At 38.3% G+C, this 19,734-nt stretch overlaps 1 protein-coding gene across 1 annotated transcript in view; it reads right to left on the bottom strand.

Annotated features, from left to right (window-relative positions):
• The window catches only part of SLC25A21 (solute carrier family 25 member 21), a 462,293-nt gene that overhangs the window by 277,421 nt on the left and 165,138 nt on the right, over positions 1 to 19,734 (bottom strand). The window lies entirely within an intron of this gene.

The following is a 19,734-nucleotide window of genomic DNA, read 5'->3' as shown; positions in this document are numbered from 1 at the left end:
AGGAACTGACCACTGTGATGCAGGGCCCGGCTGATCTTCTCAGAGGGTATGGTCCCAAGAGGGTCACCTTGGCCTCAGGTGGTGCTGGTCCCCTTACTACTCTTAGCCTCAGTCTTGTCTCACGAGTCCTAGGGACACTCCCCTTTCTGCCATCCATGCTCCCTCGCTGGGGAGTGGATGGAGGATGGGCTCTCACTAGACACCCAAAGCCGTGGTGAATGTTAGAGAACAGCAAGGGAAATATAAGTTCTTCCAGAGTCATAAAACGCAGCACAGGAACACTACGTAGAGATTGGGGCGACAAATCCCACTCCCTGAGAGGTAAGAAATATTCCCTAAACCTAAACACGAAACTATGAACCCAGTAAGAGCTGGAGCAACTGTGCAGGCTTTCTCTAGGACAAGCATGTTCTCTCCTTCCTGCATGTCCTAAAACATAACTTCCACATCGAAACAATGGTAGAAGGAATTTGAGCCCCCAGGTGAAGATGCCACCTCTTAGAAGTGTTTTGACTCCGTCCTACAACTTCTGGTTTGCGAACTGCTCATCGTTTGTCTGGAGAATTGCAAAAGCTTCAAGGTGGCACACTGCCTCCATTCTCTCCTGCTATGCATCCTTTCTCTACTCTGCTGGTCAAAACTGTTTTTCTCACATATAAGTTGTTTATAATTGTTAATATCCCTGTTTCTCTCTGCTAGTCTCCATACTATTTGTTAGTATAATATTTTAAAAACACAATCAAATAGCATCAAATTTAAATCACTGACTGAAGTATTTGGAAAATAACTGGAAGAAGTAACAAATAATTTATGTTTTATCCAAAAAGAAATTTGGAAATTATTACTCAGTCTGATTAGAGATAATAGAATACTATGGAACCAACCAGCCTTTCTTCCCTCTAAGGATAACAGTTTATTTTAAACATATGCAAAGTTCACTTTTCATAATTTATAATTTTATTGTAAATTGTAAATAATTTTATTGTAAATCCTTGATCTTAGAATTTGAACTAGAGGTAATAATGTTGCTTTGAGTAAGCCAGAAATTTTATTTTTGGTAGCGGGGTAGAACTATTAATATGAATAGCAGTAATTTAAGTCTTTGGCAGAAAAGTTATTGTAAGACCTGAGTTGGCAGTCTTCAAGTTTTTATTTTATTATTCCATATTTTTAAGTCATTTAAGAGGTTGAAAGGAAGTCAAAATGTCCCAGAAATGCTTTCCACTTTCTTTTGGTTACAAAATAGGTCCCCCTTTCCACCAAAGGTTAGTACATATCCCCCCACAGTATATTAAAGAGGTTAAAGAAACGATAAGTGAAAAAGTCATTAAGCTTATTCTATTTTTAAAATTTCTTCCCCTTTCCTGTTTTATTCCCCAAAGTCACGCAAGTATGCTGCTTAGAGCATGTGAACAGAGGATATAAAATGGGCCTCCCCAGATTATGGTGATTCTGAACAGCATGTTGGCAAAGAAGGTATTTATGGCTGACAGAGTAGTGGGAAAATTTATATTTCAAAATAATAGATTATTCATGTAGGGGCCATAATAGCTCTATCTTCCTTCAGCACAAGGAGATACAAGGCCATGCATGGAGTTGTGATCCAAATAGACAGCTGAATACATGCACAGGGCTCTACAGGCCATTTTACCTGATATCCTGCACGCTCTTTATAGGAGGCATGTTTTGACACTCTGCTAGTGAAGATGGGTCTGCTATAACCTTTAACGGTGCTTGCAAAATGAGCTGTTGAAGTTTCAGGCAGGGAAGTACATCTACCCTCATCAGAGCCAGACCAGGCTTGTCCGATTTTGCAAGCCTGTTCAAAAAGAGCCAGGGGCACCTGGGGAATGCCTGTGTATCCTGAACAATCCCAGGGAATCACAGGGAGAACCTCACTGATTTTTGTTTGCTTTTGAGGCAAGTTGGCAATGGAAGTAGAGGAACGCTTAAAGGGCTTCAAGAATGGCTTTTCCCATCGACCAGGTTAGCTGCTTTTCCCCCACCACAATAATATTCTCCATCTCTACTGAAGACTTTTTTTGAAATCACTCTTCTGCTATATTTGCAAAGGCCATCGAGTGCCTTCATTTCCCCAAACTTCTACCCTCCTATACAATTTCCTCGTCTGAATCCACGAAAAATCAAAATGGGTAAATATAAGTGGATGTAGTTTTATTACTTTTCTCACAGCTACTAGTTATCATGGACTCCAACCAAATTACCAATAAAGTGTCTCTCAGTATATGCATCCTATCTTGTAACTCAATAGGTCGTTTGGAGTCAGCACACGGAGGGTAAGTCGATGCAGAGATGGTTGGCAACCTTTACATTCAGTGAGTAACCATTTTTCTCTGTCTTCATGCTACTGCATTTGCTCAGCAAACCCTTTCTTTATGGGCTCTACAAAGTGGATCCCTCATGTAAATTCACAAATTCTTAATTTAATGGAGTCCACGTGACCCCCCTCTGGGTGAGAGCCATCTCAGAAGGCCTCTTTCAAGTGCTAATCTTGAGGGTGGAACAGCCAAGCCCTGGAATCAGGAGTGGCTTTGAGGAAACATTAGAGACTTGGTTTGCAGCCTTTGAGCTAGTTACTTAAATCCAAGGGAAGCAGTTTCCTCAGTTATAAAACAGGAAGAATAACCCTGGGTATAGCACACTAATGTGAGTAAAGCTCTTAAAGATCCTCTCATGAGAGGTGCAGTAAAAGGACAAAGTCATATTATTGGTACCCTGTCAACACTCACACAATATGCTGAGGGATTAAGTAAAAGTGACTATAAAGATAAATAGAATAAATGCCTGCAGTACAACCTCATAATCCCAGTCAGTGTACTCATCACAACTATAATTTAGGGATGCATTTCAGGAAGATAAAATATTCAACGTAAAAAATATTAATTCACCTTTATTATGTCAGAATTGCACACTTGGGGAGCATAACAATTTTCCTTTATCTGTCTCACTGTTTTACTTCTCACTTGTCTTATTCATTTAGATTGTGTTTTCTGTCCAGGTGGGTTTTTTTCTGCAAATGAAGAATAGACTTTTATAAGTCACTTGGTATCACTGTTTTCATTGGGCTCTGGTGTTGTCTTCCAATCATCCACTCCATGTTCAGTTTTAAAGTTGAGTGGTCACTTTTAAAGGATGTGGATTCATTGCCTAGCAGATGTTCTAATTTTATTTTTCTCCCCAAATATTTGTTAGCTTTGCTTCCCTCTTGGAGTTCCCCAAATTGATCAAACTGAAGACAAACGGAAAATGTTCCCTTTCAATCCTCATCTGTGGAACAGAGCTATGCTGTAATTAAAGAACATCATATTTCATATTACAATCACTACATCTTTCCATGTAAACTTTGGGAAATTATAAAATCTTGACACTGATCCACTGATCAGTTGGGATACCGAAGTCAGGCTGTGCCAAATCCACTCCAGGACATAAAAGGACTCTTCTTTGAGGTGCCTGAGTTGAGTAGAAAAAAAGACTCTAAAATTCCTTTGATCATCTCAGGAATTTCCTTTAATTTGTCCTCAGGAGCTTGAGCCTTGCCTGGTGGTCCAAATGATAGAAAGTTACCGGGAATTGGGAACTTGGAATTCCACAATTATTGCCCATCCTATCCCTTGCTTAGATTCTTTCTTTTTTTATGAGTCTCCTCTCTACCAGATCACTGAATTGTGTTTATGATTTCTGAGAGTTAAAGATTCAGATTTTTATTATTTTAAGGATCACCAATATGCATTCACATTTTTAACAAAAGGCCAGGGTTCCATGAAACAGTGATATTTTTAGAGAATTTTATAATTTTGAACATTCCAATTTTTGAATAGTTTCTTGGTATATATACACACAAAAACTACATCTAGACATACTCTCCCAAATAAAAAGTACAGAATTCCTACTTACTTCTATTAGAAATAAAAGCAGAGTATTCTGGAGCAAGTCCAATATTTCTTGGAGTACACCAAAAGAGAAATATTTTTCTTCTGTGTTTATTGCCTATTCTCCTATATAGATTCTCATTAAGTTATGACAAAATGATTTTTCTTAAATCACAATCTATAACAGACCCCAACCTGTGTGGTGATAGTTGGTAAATATACTTTTGGTTTGGGAAAAGAACTACATAGAACATAAGAAAATGGGTGGCACATGAACAGTATAGAGTTCCTGGTATGCAATACCTGAAACAGACATATGCCACAGTCATAAGCAGCTGCAACTTCATCTTCAAGGTGGAATTTCTACCTCTGCCCTCCTGCTTCATTTGCTACCCCAAAGAAACATTTCAAGAAAATGTTTGTATGTCAACTGCATTCAGCAGCAGCAAATACACACTGAGGGGTGTGCACTGAAGGTACAATGGGGAGGACAGCTAGCCGCTGGGCCTGGCCTGGTGGAGCTCGCAGTCAGGGCAGGTGGACAGGCATCGCACAGGCATTGTATGTGTGTAATGCAGTCCTCAGTAACATACAGAGTGAGAAAGACATCCATCAAATGCTCACCCAAGCAAGAACCATAAAGAAAGGGACACTGTCCTATGCACACCTTGCGTTGAGAGCCCTGACTTACAAGAGAAGGCCCGGGGGCTTCTCCATAATCTGCAATTAGAAAGATGAGTAGCTGTTCAGGTGATGCGATCAGGGAAGAGCATGCACAGGAGAGGGAACTGAACATGCAAAAGCTCTAGTAATAGGAAGGAGCTGGAAAAATAGTAAGGCTTGAGGGAAGTCCAGTGAGAAATAATTTTCTTAACATGAGGTAAAGTGAAAATGTTTCTGAAGTCAAGGAAAGGTCAAGCAAACTCCAAAGCCACTTCTTCTGTTATGAGTCCATATGCAACGTGATTCTACTCCCTCACATCCTTTCTTCTCCTGGACCGACGGCACAGCTATGCCCCTTGTCTGAGAGTGGGAGGTCCTGCTGACTGACAGGCAGTCACCGGTGAGTCACAGTCAGTCATTCCCAACAAACCCGGGCTATTATTAAATGTAGTGGAGCAGTGAATTCAATGGTTAGAAACTGAGAGAGAGCCTGAGAAACGTGGCAAGGTGGCCTGGAGGAAAACCACCTCCATGGAACAGGAAGTCTTTTCTCTTTTCAGAGCATCATCCATCATGCTGGGGGAAACGGCAGGAACGTAACCTACTACTTCTTAATAGGCTTCTGCACAGAGAGTGGCTTTGAAGCAGCAGCTGCCCACAGTAAATTTCACTGACCCTTAGAGCCTTTCTCCAAGTTTTCCAACTGTTTTGTCTCCTGAGCTGCAGCTCAGTGTTGGGTCCAAGTTACAGCACCTGACAAAACTAAGGAGTCTCTGCCGTATGAGGATGGAAAATGTTCAATGATGTTGTCTTTTCTGTGCTGCCCCAACAGTGAGACATGATGCCATTCCATCTGGCCATAAAGTGTATTCTTTCCCAGTGAGAAGAAGCCCAGCAAGGGATTTCATTTTAGGGTCTGGTATTTTACTGTATACATATCAAAGAAAAGACAGTGAAATACAACTCGATCCCAAGACAATGCAGCCAACAGGAGCAAATCTTCTTAAAAAAATAAAAAAAGCAGAATTCATAAGTCCAACAAGACCCAAGACCTTTACAGTTCATTCATGCTTTACTGGTAGTTAACTTTTTTTAATAAGGAAATTGCAGAGACATAAAAATCAAAGGATGGTGTTAGAAAGAAGCAGGGTGGATTTTAAGAAAGCATATCTGAAAATTCAGCTTCCTCCCTCTTCTGAACAATTTTCATATTAGTTTCGTTGAATTAAATTTTGGGACTTACAATTCCTATATACAAACCAGACAAATATATTAATTAAACATATAAATATGTTGCCTTTATGCCAAAGGTTGATGCTCCAAACCCCTTGCTGAAAGACCCTGTCTGCTGAGCTGCTTTTCAGGGGGTGGGAACAGATTTGCTTAGCTCTTGCTCTCCTATTTTAGATCCTCGGTCTCCCCCTGAGAGTTGTGAAAGACATTTGTGAAGTGAGGCGCTGGGGATGTGTGAGTCTGTGAGCACGGACCACAGTGACTCTATTTGCCCCTGGGGGGCCTGACATCACACTTGGCTTTTATTATCAACAACTGAGCTGACAAGTAAGGCCCACAGAACCCCCAGACCCTCGCTTTTATACTTCAGTTCTTCCAACCAAGCAGGGAATAGATGGGGAGGCGAGCGGGAAGATTCTGCTGGTACGGTTTCAGTCACACTCCCACAGGTGAAATGGCTCCCAGGGCCGCACCTTAGAGCCTCAGGGCAGGGGAAGAGGAGAAAGGGGTGGGGTGGGGGGCAAGGCTCTGTGTTCCATTGTCTCTAATCTCCTTGAGCAAAAACCCAAAGGAATCCCTATAAAATTATTACAATCTCTCCTGTAGCTTCTATTCACTTTCCTTAGTAGTGAAAATTTCAGATGGGAAAACAATGATATCAATGATCTTTTTAAATACTCTATTTTATTAAAATATAGCTAGCCAGCTGCTGAGATTGTCTATAACGATTATCACAGAGGTCATTCACTGAGTAAAGATCATAGCCCGGGCCCTTTCCATGCCCTTTTCTTAAGGTCCGGAAGCCTAGGTTTCCAGGATGGTATACCCAGAATAAGTGCTCAACAGACTTGCTGATGGAATCGTGAATGAATGAATGAACCTAAGAGCAAAATTTACTAGCATGCATGAAAGCTACTGAGTCAGGGTTCTGAGATGGCATGTATATGCCTTTAGGCAAACTTCAAAGTAAAGGAAACATACAATTTCATTCATATCATAATTACTGGTATCATAAACGCAACTAATTATGAAATAATATGAGCCAACAACTAGAAGGGAATTAAGTCAATAATTACCAATAATGACTAAAGAACAGCATTACTAATTAGCACTCTATCTTCATAGGCTGAGTCAAAAGTGAAATAACAAACCAGTTTAGGTCAAAGAGAGAACCAGATGCACATAAATCCTAAGCAATAACCTTAATTTCTAGAGATTCAAGATTGTTCCCATTCCATGCTTACATAGTTTGAACCATATGGAATCACTGGTTTTTGTCAAAATGCTCAAATATCATCAGTTTCCTATGATTTAACCTAATATTTCCATGTAATATTCTTGTGTTTAAATAAAGGTTAAGGTAACAAATTACTAATAATCCATTCATTGAAGAGCTCTTAAAAGCAATTCTGTTAAAATTTCCAGCTTCTTTACATTTATATGGTCCTTATTTACACATTCATTTGTATAAACAATATTCACACATTGAATATATTCAACCAGTCCCTTCCTATAAGGGACTCAAAAACTTCTGAGCAGAGGAGATAAATATATAAGCAACTAAAACTCAAGACTTAATAAAGTTCAGGTAAATATATACACTCATTAGGTGTTTTCCCATCAATCCAGAATGTCAACAACAGGCTTCTGAGGAGTTTTCCCACCTTCTTTCCCATTGCAAGAGCAATTCAAATTGGTCCAGTGAAAATTCTGGTTGGGAAAAGGAGGTCTTAGGTCTGAGAATATTCTGCAAGTTAAGAAACTCTGCAGCAAATGTTGCATCGGAAAGAGGAAGCAAATAAATAGGAATGTTGGAGGTTAATTTTTAATTATACATATCTATTTGTATGTACTTATATATCTGTATAAACATATACACATATATATGTATACATATAAATATGTATCAAGCATAGTTAAGGCCTTATGCTGGGTACTGTGAGGAATACATGAATTACTAAAGCAATGATCCTAACCTTTCTGGATCTTAAATTCTATACAGGAAGAGACAAGCACAACAAACTCTAAGGGGAGGTAAAGGATGACAAGCCAAAAGAGAAACAAGTGAAGAACCGGTGAGCAGGCTTTTGAGCAAGGATGGTAGAACCAAGGATGGCTTCATAAAGTGGCATTTAAGTGGGCCATAAACAATGAATAGTGTCCGGGCAAGCAGAGACTGGGGGTGGGGGTGGGGGAGATCAGAGCGTTCAAAGGAGGAGGAACACAAGAAAAAACAGTAGAATGGGATGTAAGAATAGAGCAAGAACAGAGAACTCAAGAAATGCCTGGAGTAGTAGAGGGGTGGCATGGAGGAGAAAGTGGGAAGACTCATTTGAATTCAGAATGCAGAAAATCTTTATTTTTAAGCAATTTTATTAAGATATATTCACACATGATACAATCGACCCAAAGTGTACAATCAATGGCTTTTAGTATATTCACAGAGTTATGCGTTTATTGCCACAATCAATTTTAGAACATTCCAAAAAGAAAATTCTCACACCCTTCTGCTGTCACCCCTCAATCCCTCTATCCTTCCCCAGCCCAAATAACCACGAATCTAATTCTGTCTCTATAAATGTATTTATATTTACATTTTATAGCAATGGAACCATACAATATGTAGAACTTTGCATATGGTTTCTTTCATTTAGCGTATTTCTTTATAATTAAGAGCTGTAGGTTTACAGGAAAGTCATATAAAAACTAAATCATTCTCATATACGCCCCTACCCTACTGTTGACACTTTGCATTAGTGTGGTGCCTTTGTTACAACTGATAAAACAATATTAAAATATTACTACTAACTATGGTCCATAATTTACCTTAGGTATATTTTTCCCATATACAACCTCTTATTAACACATTGTAACAATGTCATACATTTATTATAATTCATGAAAAAATATTCTTATATTCGCTCTTATTAACCACAGTCCATTGCCCACAACAGGGTATACTATTATACAGTCTCATGTTTTATCTTCTAACTTTCCTTCCAGTAACATACATGACTCAAAACTTCCAACCACATTCACAAACATAATTCAGCACTGTTAATTATACTCACAGTAATGTGCCAACATGACCACTCTCCATTTTCAGACATTTACAATCAACCTAAATGGAAATTCTGCACACATAAGGCATCAGCTCCCCATTCTCTACGCCCAATTCTATCTCCTGGTAACCTACATTCGAGATGCTAACTATAAGTTTGCTTGTTTTAATTAGATCATATCAGTGTTTTTTTTTTTTCCTTTTTGTGTCTGGCTTATTTCATAATGTCCCCAAGGTTAATCCATGTTGTCGCATGCATCAGGATTTCATTCCTTCTTACAGCTGAATAATGTCCCTGCATATGGATATACAACAGTTTATTCATCAGTTGATGGACACTTGGGTTGCTTCTATCATTGGCAGTTATGAATAAGACCACTATGAACACAGGAGTGCAAATGTCAGTTTGAGTCCCTGCTTTCAGATCTTCTGGGTACTTACCTAGTAGTGGGATTGCCGGATCATATGGCAATTCTATATTTAGTGTCCTGAGGAAATGCCAAATTGTCTTCTACAGCAATTGCACCATTTTACATTCCCACCAGCAACGAATGAGTGTTTCTACTTCTCCACATCCTCTCCAGTACTTTTGGCTTTCTGTATTTTTTTTAGCAGAGGTCCTTCTAATAGGTGTGAAATGATATCTCATTGTGGTTTTGATATATATTTCCCTAATTGCAAGTGATGCTGAGTATCTTTACACTTGCTTTTTAGCCATTTGTATTTCCTCTTTGGAAAATGTCTATTCAAGTCTTTTATCCATTTTTAAATCGGGTTGTCTTTTTACTGTTGAATTGTAGGATTTCTTTCATATAGTCTAGATATTAAACCCTTTTTAGATATGTGGTTTCCAAATATTTTCTCCACTGAATAGATTGCCATTTCACTTCCTTGACAAAGTCCTTTGAACACAAAATTTTTTAATTTTTAAAAATTAATCTATTTTTTCTTTTGTTGTTTGTCTTTGGGTATAATGATTAAGAAACCATTGCCTATCACAAGATCTTGATGATGCTCCGTTACATTTTCTTCTTGAAGTTTTATGGTCCTCGTCCTTATAAGTCAGGTCTTTTATCATCCCGAGTTTAGTTTGATTCAAGTGTGGGATAGGGGTCTTTCATTTTTTTGCATATGGATATCCTGTTCTCCCAGCGCCATTTGTTGAAGAGATTATTCTGTCCCAGTTGAGTGGACTTGGAAGCCTTGTCAAATATCAATTGGCCATAGATTTGAGGGTCTATTTCTGTACTCACAATTCAATTCCATTAAATTGTGGAATATATATCTATCCTTACACCAATACCATTCTGTTTTGACCACTATAACACTGTGATGTGCTTTAATGTTAGGAAGTGTGAGTCCTCCATCTTCATTCTTTTTCAATTATTTTTGCCTATTCGAGGCCCTTTACCCTTCTAAGTAAATTTGATAATTGACTTTTCCATTCCTGCAAATTCTGTTGGAATTTTCATTGGGATTGCATTGAATCTATAAAGCAATTTGAGTGGAATTGACAATTTCACAATATTTATTCTTCCAATCCATGAATATGGAATGTCCTTCCATTTATTTAGTTTTTCTTTGATATTGTTTACCAATGTTTCATAGTTTTCTGTGTACAAGTCCTTTACATCCTTGCTTTAATTGATTCTTTTAGTTGCTATTGTAAATAGAATTTTTTTTCTTGAATTCCTCCTCAGATTGCTCTTTACTAATGTATAGAAATGCTACTGATTTTTGCATGGTGATTTTATCATACGATGCCATTTTGCTAAACTAGTTTATTAGCTCAAGTAGCCTTGTTGTAGATTTTTGGAGGCTTTCCATATATAGATTCAAATCATCTGCAAATAGTGAAAGTTTTACTTCTTCCTTTCCAATTTGGATGACTTTTGGGGGGTGGGGGCGGTACATGGTCCGGGAATGGAACCTAGGTCTCCTGCATGAAAGGCAAACATTCTACCACTGAACCACCCATGCACCTCAATTTGGATGACTTTTCTTTTTCTTGCTAGAACTTCTAGCACAGTGCTGAATAATGATGGTGACAGTGGGCATCCTAGTCTTTTTCCAGATTTTAGAGGGAAAGTTTTCAGGTTTCCACCATTGAGTACAAAGTTAGCTGTGGGTTTTTCATAAATGCCCTTTATCATATTGAGGAAGTTTCCTTCTCATCCTGTCTTTCAAAGTGTTTTATCAGGAAAGGATGCTGGATTTTGTCAAATGCCTTTTCTGCATCAATTGAGATGATCGTGTGTTTCTGTCCCCTTCAATTTGTTAATGTAGTGTATAACCTTAATTGATTTTCGTGTGTTGAATCACCCTTGCATACCAGAGGGAAAACCCATTTGATCATGGTGTAAAATTCTTTTAATGTGCTGTTGGATTTGATTAGCAAGTATTTTCTCGAGGACTTCTGCACCCATATTCATTAAAGTAATTGGTTTGTAATTTTCTTTTCTTGTAGTATCTTTATCTGGCTTTGATATTAGAGTGATGTTGGCCTCACAGAATGAATTAGATACTATTCCCTCCTCTTCAATTTTTTGAAAGAATTGAGCAGGATTGGTATTAATTCTTGGAATGCTTGGTAGAATTCAACTGTGAAGCCATTTGATACTGGGCTTTATTTTGTTGGGGGATTTTTGATGACCATTTCAATCTCTTTACTTATAATTTGTCCATTGAGGGCTTCTATTTCTTCTACAGTCAGTAGAGGCTGTTCATGGGTTTCTAGGAGTTTTCCCATTTCATCTAAGTGGTCTAATTTGTTGGTATACAGTTGTTCATACCATCTTCTTATAAGCCTTTTTATTTTTTGGTGGGGGGAGGGGGGCTGTAGTAAGGTCCTCCATCTCATTTCTGATTTTATTTATTTGCAGCCTTTCTTTTTTTTCTTGTCAGTCTAGCTAAGGGTTTGTCAATTTTATTGATTTTCTCAAAGAAATAACTTTAATTCTCTCTCTTATATTAATTTAATTCTCTCTCATATTTTTTATTCCTTATTTCATTTATTCCTGCTCTAGTCTTTCTTATTTCTTTTCTGTTGTTTGCTTTGGGATTAGTTTGCTGTTTTTTTTTTCTCTAGTTACTTCAGGTATGCATTCAGGTCTTCAAGTTTAGCACTTTCTTCTTTTTTAACGTAGGACCTTAGGGATATAAATTTCCATCTCAGCCTTACCGTCACTGCATCCCAAAAGTTTTGATGTTGTGTTCTCATTTTCATTCTTATCAAGATATTTACTGATTTTTCTTGCAATTTATTTTTTGACCCACAGATTGTTTAAGAATATGTTAGCTTCTATATATTTGTGAATTTCCCAGTTCTCTGTCTGTTATTGATTTCCAGTTTCATTCCATTATGGTCAGAGAAAGTGCTTTAATAATTTCAATATTTTTAAATTTACCGAGACTTGTTTTGTTACCCAAAATGTGGTCTATCCTTGGGAATGACCCATGAGCACTTATAAGAATGCATATCCTTCTGTTTTGGGTGCCATGTTCTATATAAGTCTGCTAGGTCTAATTCATTTATCATATTATTCAAATTCTCAGTTTCCTTATTGATCCTCTGTCTAGATGTACTATCTATTGGTGAGGGTGGTGTACTGAAGTTGTCAACTATTAATATAGAGATGTCTATTTCTCCCTTCAGTTTTTGCCCGTGTTTGCCTCATGTACCCTGGTTTAGTGCATAGATATTTATGATTGTTATTTCTTCTTGGTGAATTGACCCTTTTTTAATAATGTCCTTCTTTGTCTCTTATAAAAGTTTTGCATTTAAAGTGTACAGCTACCCCAGCTCTTTTTGGTTACTGTTTGTGTGGAATATCTTCTTCTAACCTTTTACTTTCAACCTATCTGTGCCTTGCATCCAAGTTGTGTCTCTTGTAGACTGCACAGTCACATTATACTTTTTGTTTGGCCATTCTGCCAATCTTTGTCTTTTGATTGGGGAGTCTAATCCATTTACATTCAATGTTATTACTCTACAGGTAGCACTTACTTCAACCATTTTATCCTTGGATTTTTATATGTTTTATATCTTATTTTTGTCTCTCTTTTTGCCCTTTTAATTACCCTTACTGATAGTCTTTATTTCTATACTCTCCTCCAAGCCTCTCTCTCCTGTCTTTTCCTTTCATCCTGCAGAACTCCCTTGAGTATTCCTTGTAGGGCAGATCTCTCCCTGACAAATTCTCTCTGTTTCTGTTTATCTGTGACTATTTAAAGCTCATCCTCATTTTTAAAGGACAGTCTTGCTGTATAAAGAATTCTTGGCTGACAACTTTTCTCTTTCAGCACTTTAAATATATCATACCACTGCCTTCTTGCCTCCATGATTTCTGATGAGAAATTGGCACTTACTCATTGCATTTCCCTTGTATGTGATGAATCACTTTTCTCTTGCTGCTCTCAATGTTTTCTCTTTATCACTGACACTTGATGTTCTAATTAGTAAGTGTCCAGGAGAAGGTCTATAACGATTTATTCTGTCAGGAGTATCTTGTGCTTCTTGGTCACGTAAATTTATGTCATTCATAAGAGTTGGGATATGTTCGAAAATTGTTTCCTCAAATATTCTTTCTGCATCTTTTCCATTCTCTTCTCCTTTGGGGACAACCATGACACATAAGTTTGTCTTCTTTGTGCTCTCATTCAAATACTTGAGACCCTACTCAATTTTTTCTCATTATTTTTCTCTACATGCTCTTTTCTCTGCAAGATTTCAATTGTCTTGTATTCTATTCACTTCTGACTGTCCAGATCTGCTGTTATATGCTTTCGTGTATTTTTAATCTCTTCTATTTTACCTTTCATTCCCATAAGTTCCACTATGTTTCTTTTCATACTTTCAAATTCTTTTTTATGCTCACCCAGTGTCTTCTTAATATTCTTTACCTCTTTAACCATATTTTCCTTCATCTCCTTGAATTGATTTAGAAGATTTCCTTAAACATCTTTGGTTAGTTTCTCCAAATTCTGTGTCTCCTTCAAAGTTTTAACTTGCCCCTTTGATTTGGCCATATCTTCTTTCTTAGAATGGCTTGTAATTTTTTGCTGATGTCTAACCATCTGATTATCTTGATAGTTTACTCTGAATGTCAGTTTTACTCTCTTCCCTAGGTTTTTACTGTAGATTGGCTTTGTGGCTCTTATTTGAAATCTTGGTTCAACTTATTCTAGACCTGTAGAATTGCTTGTGTTTAGCTGATCAGATTTTTTCAGCTCTTCTTCATCCAATTCTTCCTCTAGATATGTGGTACAATTGTTAAGATTATACTATTTGTTCAATTGTTCCATTCCCAGGAGAATGCTTCCTATTCTCTGTTCCTTTTCCAGGAATCTTGATCTGTTCTGTTTGCTTTTGTTTTGCCTCTATAGTTGCCTCCTCTTATTGTCTGTAGCTGCTTTTGCCATAAGGGTCCCCCCAAAGAGGACTTTCCCATGTCAGTATTTTCCAGCCAAAACAGGGTCAGGTGGCTATGAAGGGGTCACAGACCTGCTCCAAAGAGCCCTGAGGAAAGGGTCAGGGAAGATGCTTTTTGACAACTTCCCAAAGCTGCACTTTCCTGGCCTGTTCAGTAGATGGTAACCTTTATCAAATTATTCCCCAAGGTCCTAATAAAGTCCTGAATCTTTAAACCTCCACTGTCTCCACCCCTTTAGGGGTTAGGGTTGAAACAATGTACATGGCCATCCCTATCTGGGGAGGGCGGAAACAAGAGCTTCAGAATTAACCAATCAAAAGCCTTGATCAGTGCTTGGCTATGCTCCCCCCGTCCAAAACAGACATCCAGGGACTGGACCCAAGACAGCCCACCTCAAGAGTGAAGTATGTTCACTGGTAGCTTCTGTGGCATGAGCTACTTACAGTTCTTTACTGCAGCTCTCAGCCTCTCTGTCCTGCTTTCTCCTCTGGATGCTGTACTGTGCTCCCCTGGCCTCTGGAGCTCCAGAACAGTTGTTTCAGACAGTTTCTGCCTGTCCTCTGGCTCTTTTGGAGGAGGAGTGTGTCCTGGAACTCCCCACTCTGCTATCTTCCCCACAAGTTCTAGACTGTGGAAGAGCTTAATCATCAATCAAAAATGTGTCAAATTTACTCTATAGGGAGTAGACAGGTACTGAAAGATTTGGGTGAGAAACAAACCATGTGCTACGTTTTAGGAAGGAAATCTGGCAGCCTGTTTGTGAGATGGACAGGAAGCAATGGGAGGCTAAATTGGGGTGATGCAAGTGGTGGGAGTAGTGGGAATGGCAAGGAGGTCATATTAAGTGGTATCAACGGAGGAGAAGAAAAGGGGGCAGGAACTAAATGAGTGCAATTGAGCAAAAGGTATGTGGTGACCAGCTGGATATGGAACCAGGAGGAAGAGGTATAGGTTAAGAAAGTGTCAAATCTGCAGGCCTGATGACTGGGTAGATAGTGGTCCTATTACTAGAAATGGGGACAAGATCACTTTATAGCACTGGAGGCATACTGATGCAGAGATGCTCAGCAAGGGATGCGAAAGACAGTTTTCGATCCAGGAGAGACAATAAGGCCAATTTTGCATTGAAAACTGAAAAATTTACTGATTCAAAAACATTATATAAATAACTTTTACAAGGAAAGGTTTCACTAAGAGAATTAAACTTAAAGTACAAAAAATTAATTCATGAAATTAAATGAATCCTATTGGATTATAAAATGAGTTCTAAAGAGCAAAGGAAGGACAGTAAATAGAGAAATCAACTCAAAGGTCATAGGGCAAGGGGAAAAGAGCATGAAAGAATTCATTAAAAGGGTGAATATTAGGAACCTAACTAGAGCAGAAGGAGTGGTATTTGGGATAAATAAAATTTGAAAATCAAAATTCCCAAGAACAAAGTCAAATGTGGTGCAAAATTAAGAAAGGACGTTAAGTAAGAATGGAAAGGTTATTTGGGACATCCCTATTCATCTTCGTTTCTAAGGCTACATATGAGAAAACAACAACAAGAAAACACCAACATTTTAATAAGAGGATTTGAAAAATTCCAAGAGTTGAGTGGAAGCGAAATGAAAGGACACTGGGATGGGCTCACCAGAAACATTTGCTTGAGAATTGGAAGGAGATTTGTTTTTCCAGTATTATGTAAACTAATCACCAGTATTTAAAGTTTACTGACTCTGGGTAATCCCAACTTCTAGAATGATTTAGACGCTCACAGACGCGCTCCTGCATTGTTTCCACACAAAGTCGGTGACTGCCTTTTCTTGTTAGAAATATGAGTCACATTTTCTCTTAAATATCCCCTCACCCCTCCCTTTTTATTTGCTAATATGACTCTGAAAGGGTGGCATGCACAAAGACCTTCATTCTGACGACTCTTCTACCTTTGAGAACTTGCCTAAAAAACAGCAGACATGCATATTTTTTTTTCTAATCACTTCAGGCAGCTGTTGAATATTCTGAAAGCTTCTATTTTCTGAGCCTCCAAATACTTTGCCATAAAAAGTTATATATTTTGAAAAATCGGACCATTCTGATACCTAGTTAGTAACATAAAGAGATGTCTGTAGCTGTGTAAAACTTACATGGAGCGATGATAAATTGGCCATCGACACACAGAAAGCAATCCAGCATACGTGGTTGTCTGATTCATCACAGGCTGCACAGATCAAGGGGGATGGAAATCTGACCAAAGAGTGAGCAAATTGGGAATAGATGGAAAGGTATGGGATTGTCTGCAGCATGCTTAAATGTATTTCATTCTTTGTGAGAGTCTAACAATAAAGCTATATATTTTTTCTTTTGTATAGTTTATATTTTGAATAAACTATACATCTTTAAATGTGGTAATTACTGTGCCATGTTTAAGTTACAAGTATGAATCTTGGAATTTTGGGGCCAAAAAGCTAATAGAAAGACAGACAGACAGACAAATAGATAAATACAGACATCAATTAAAACCAAAGGAAGTTAAAATAATCCATGTATGTCAAGTAAAACAAAAAAAGTGTTCAAGAACAGTACCTGAGCATGGTTCTCTGAAAAAAATTTTAAAAAGTAAATTAATACAGAGCTTGAAAACGTAAAACAAGAAACCATGTAGTATAATAAAAGGCAATAAAAACTGACCTAGGGTGAGGAGGAAGCGATAATAGTAGTGCCCAACATTTCAGCTGGGAAATGTTCAAGCTGGTCCTCTGACTCCCTGACCTGTTAATGATGATGATGGTGGTGGTGGTGATAATGATGATGATGACTGATATTTTTAAAGTATATACTAGGCACCCAATATCTTATCTAATCCTCATGACAATCCTTTAAGGAAAATACTTCATCCCCATTTTGCAGATGAGGAAACTGAAGCTTCCTGGAACTCTTGACAGGATATGCAAGACTAGGAAGACAAAGTCAAGACATTCATAAAGAACTTGACTGACACCATTATAGAAGAAACATCTACAAAAGAAAGATGCTAGATAACGACAAGTGCAGCAGATGACCAAAGGTTACATTAAGATTAAATATGCATTGGAAATCCAATGTAAATCAAGGAAAAGTAACAGGAAGATGTATTTCCTTCCAATAAGGATCACTCCATCATTCAATAAAGCCAAAGAAATTTACTTTGCATGTTGACACTGTTTGTAAAGATAAAGTTGTTCAATGAGTTGAAATCCAACTTTTAATTTTAACATGGTCCTGTGTGGCTATGGAAGCCTCAAGAAAAGTCTGATGGTTTTGCTATCCCCAGGTAATCCTGTTTAATCCATGGTACATACATACCTGGTGTCTGAATCTTGAGAGTGCTCCAGATGGTTCTACTGTCTATTCTTTGACAAGGTAGTGGTACCCCCAACAGATGACAAATGGGAGGAAACCTGGGGATCATAGTTGACATAAGTGAGGCAATCAAGCAATAGTCACAGGAGGAAGAATCAAAGTTCAAGACACCCTGCAGAAGTAGAGTCACAGGAAGAAATACACTAAAAATGAGAGCTACAGAGAAAACATCTGTAAGCAGTGCTACTGTTGGGGGAGGCAAACCCTGAGGCAGTCCCTTGCCAGGCAGCGTCAATGTAAACCAACACCTCAGCCATGGGATTTTTTGCTCCAGATCAAAAGGACGGCAGCAATGCCATCTGCTGTTTGCTTAGAAAAATAGTAAGAGCAGATGTTTCCATGTGTCGACCTGCCATCCCTTGACTAAGAGGCCACTTGAAAAATAATCATGAAATAGCACAGAAGAAACATCTGCACAGTGTACAGTAGACCACCAATCATGTAGCATAGAAAAGAAGGAACAGACACTGTGCTCATGAAATAATCATAGGCAGCTCCCCAAGTCACATGAGAACAAATAAAGGAGAGAGCAGTACTGGACAGGGGACAGTCAGAATGTCCCACGTGGACATGAGTAACTTTGGCGGGCAAATCCTAACCTATTTCAAATACTTTCAGAGTGTTCACAGCCACACATTCATTTCTCAGACTTCTCTCTGTTGTTGCTTATGGTCTCATTTGATTTTGTTTAGTCCACATTTTAGGCATCACTGAAATGAAATGATTAGCGGTTTCTTAAGAACAAGCCCTGGCCTGTAGATGTAAAAACCCAAAGACAAAATGCCTGTGCGATGTGGAATCATGGTATGGTGAGAGCATCTTCCTCTCAACTCTTCTCCTACTTGGAGCTCCAAGGGTGCCTCATCCCAGAACCAGCTGGTGCAAACCAGGGCTCTGGACAACTGCTGAGTCATTTGCCAACCACCAGAAGGGACCTCAGAGGCTCGGCCACAGGAGGTACCAAGTTTCATTTAAGATCTGCACCTCAGAATGCTCCTTCTGCTTTGTGGCCACAACTGCCTCCCGATGTGAGTTCATCCTCTTGCTTTGGGAGCCCCGCGCGAAAAGCATGCCGGTCATCTCTTCCAGCCACCCAGCCGGATGCAAGTCCTCAGCCCCATTTCCCATCAGCTGGTCATCACCGCAGCAGCTCAAGTCATTTTCTCAGCCAGGACACATGTGCTCAGAAAACTCAGAATTTTTCAAAATCATAAGTTTTTCCTTCATGCATAGAGGATAAAACCTCTAAATGATCTATTTCCTCTTCAGCAGCTTCACTTTTCTATTTCAGAGTTTACTTTCAAGGCACTATCTTTTTTTTCTAACTTTATTGAATTATTTGTCCCATTCTCTCTCTTTTTTAATAGATGTATTTTTTAGAGCAGTTTCGGGATTACAAAAATATTGGCTAGGAAGTACAATTCCCACATTACTAACCCCTCCCACCACCACCACTACACATACAACAGCACCTATTATTAACACCTTACGTCGTGTGGTACATTTGCCATCGATGAACTGATGTAAATACATTTTTATTAACTAAAGTCTATAGCTAACAATAAGGTTCAATTATGTTGCATAATTGTATGGGTTTTGACAAATGCCTAACATCAGTTATCCATCAATATGGTATTATACAGAAGTTTCACTGCCTTAAAAATGCCTTGTGCTCCATCTGTTCATCTCTTTCCTTCTCCTGAACCCCTAACAATCATTGATCTTTTTATTGTCTTATAGTTTTAATTTATTTTTCTGATCTAGTGATCTATTGCCTAATCTGTCCTCAACACTTTTGACATATGGGGAAGGGACATTTTGTTTCCTTCTCCTTCCTGCTGTGAATGAGGCATTTTCTAAGGCTGTCTTAATGTCCTTGCTTAACAGACTACCTAGCATTGAGTCAGGTGTTTGAATGAATAAAGAGTATTTTCAACCGGTCTTAGTTTAAATGCATTGTTTCTTTGTTATATCACAAAACTACCTGAAATAATACATATAATCCTTAAAAATTAAACACAAACACTGGTGGGCATCTTGAGCTTGGGAATGGCTGTCACTGCCTCATCCA

This window comes from Tamandua tetradactyla, chromosome 14, assembly GCF_023851605.1.
Source record: "Tamandua tetradactyla isolate mTamTet1 chromosome 14, mTamTet1.pri, whole genome shotgun sequence".
Taxonomy (NCBI): Eukaryota; Metazoa; Chordata; class Mammalia; order Pilosa; family Myrmecophagidae; genus Tamandua; species Tamandua tetradactyla.
This window is presented reverse-complemented; position numbering and strand designations above follow the sequence as displayed.